The following is a 2,605-nucleotide window of genomic DNA, read 5'->3' on the forward strand; positions in this document are numbered from 1 at the left end:
AAGAAAGAATTTTTCAAGGAAGATTCTCTTCAGGTCATCCCAACTAGTAATAGAACCAGGGGCCAAGTAATACAACCAATCTTTTGAAGCACCCTCAGGTGAATGTGGGAATGCCTTCAAACATATGTGATCTTCTTGGACATCACGAGGCTTCATGGTGGAACATACAATGTGGAACTCCTTAAGATGCTTATGAGGACATTCACCTGCAAGTCCATGAAACTTAGGCAACAAATGGATTAGTCCAGTTTTTAGCACATATGGCACATCCTCATTGGGATACTGGATACATAAGCTTTCGTATGTGAAATCAGGTGTAGCCAGCTCCCTTAATGTCCTCTCACGTGGGATTGGAGGTGGTTCAACCATATCTTCAGAGTATGTAACAGAATCCACAGAAACAACAGAATGCACAGAAATAGCAAAATCAGTATCGCTATCAGGTAGATTCACACTAAGATGAAAAGACTCACTATCTAAATTTAAATTCCTAACTTGTCTAACCAAACTATGAAATGTTCTATCAATTTAAGGATTTATTGGATGCAAGGAGTTAGGATTTGTCCTAGTCGTGCACTAAATGCAGCAATAAGAAACATGTAGGGCAATAAGGGAAATACATATTAAATTTCAGTAATCAACCAAAACTTTGCATCAATAAAATCATAATACCATAAGAAACATCCACAAAAAATTTCAGGACAAAACTCAAAGCCTGACTAATGTAATTAAATGCAACAAAATCAAAACAATTGGAAAAATAAACTTGTAAAATAAAAAAGAAATAGTAAGCAGAATCTTTTTGGATTTTCAGGTGGGCTTCTACAAACGCAGTGTTTATAGAAAGAATCGTTGGATTTTTCTACCCCAAATGCATATATAATATGTCCAATTCTGATCAAAAATTCCAAAGTTATGCCAAAAATAGAAAATCAACAGTAAAACTAGTCACTACTTGTTTGTATCTCACAACCAGCAGCAAGGTGATTGACTATGATGCATCCAGTATTCAATATGTGATGAAAGAAGTATGAAAACAAAGTTTCATGCAAAAATTCCAACCACAACTATATTAACCAACATATACCCGAATCAACCAACATGCAAATAGTTAAACAAGACAGCAAACACTGAATGCTACAGGCAGATTTTGACAAGAACCGATAATCCCCGGCAGCGGCGCCAAATTTGATCGAAGTCGTACCTTATACAAATAATATAACAATTAAAACTGCAGTATTAGGAAGTGACTCCTAGGTCGTTTCCCGAGAATTATCTTTCAAGCAAAGCTTCAAACACCTTATACTCACACACACACAAGGGGTTTTTTTGTTGTTGGATAGTATGAACATAAATCAAATTCAGAAAAAGTAGTTAAACAATGTAATAAAACGGGTAAATCTCTTTAGTCCGTTTGTTCACAACTCAATCCTCAGTTTCAAAAGATTATTTTCGGATTCCAACCATTAACTTCCGAATTTGTTGAGAATCAATTAACTAAGCGATAATCAATTCAAAGTTCCAGAACCTAAACGTCAAACTCGGCGAAATCAGTATAAGCATAAAGCGATTAACAAATTCACACGAACTAAGCATTCATGCACTAGAGAGAGTAAATCAACTAAGTGAAGATAAACTCAATCAATCAGTTTCTAAGCAATGGAATTAAGCAAACCATATTCAGAAATAAGATAAAATAAATCAACAATAAATAAACTGAAAATGCATTAATAACAAAACCTCAAGAGTTGTGATACATTACCAAAAGAACTTAGTCCAGAAATTTAGCCTTCCATGGCAATGGAAGAGCAACCCGAAAATGAGAAAATGAAGAATGAGTGAAACCCTGGCAAAGCAAAAAGAGAGAAAATGGAAATGTTTTTTTTCAAAGTGGGGCAAATTAAAAGTGTGTGTGTTTGGAGTGGGGAATCCGAATTTAACCCCTCCAACACACATAAACCGAATTGGGCCTAAACAATGGGCCCAAAGCTAAATTACAATAACACAACTCCTAAATTAAAAATAAAATCTTCACTTCAACACATATCCTCGACTTCCATAATGCCCAAAATGCCATTGGTGCCAAATGTGATCTGAAAATAATAATACATTTATTCAGGCCAAATAATCCCAAATTAACTCATTTTAGGAATATTAGTCCAATAAAGTCTAAAACACTAAACCATATGAAACAAAGTCAATTAAGCACCAAGAATCATCAATCATGCTAAATTAAGGTTATGAATAATGTGTAATATATTGCTCATCAATATGTGATGTTGAAGTGTTAATACAACAACAGCGCAATCCTTAATAAGCATTGTTGAAAATGTCAATACAACAACGCTACTTTTAGTATGCGTTGTTAAATTGTTAATACAGTTTAAATATGTTAAACATGAATCGTTCCCTCTACACTCTCAAACTTAATCGAAAAGAAATCCTCATACTCTCAGCAAACCCTCATGCTCTCATAAACTCTCAAACTCTGAGAAACGTCAAAAAACTTCATCAATGGCTTCCCAAAGTGGCTATCATGGTTCTCACAATAGTGACGAAGCTACACCGACTCCATAAGACAAGCAAATCCTAGCTCAAAAATGAG

This window comes from Lupinus angustifolius, unplaced genomic scaffold, assembly GCF_001865875.1.
Source record: "Lupinus angustifolius cultivar Tanjil unplaced genomic scaffold, LupAngTanjil_v1.0 Scaffold_162_1, whole genome shotgun sequence".
In the NCBI taxonomy this organism is placed as follows: Eukaryota; Viridiplantae; Streptophyta; class Magnoliopsida; order Fabales; family Fabaceae; genus Lupinus; species Lupinus angustifolius.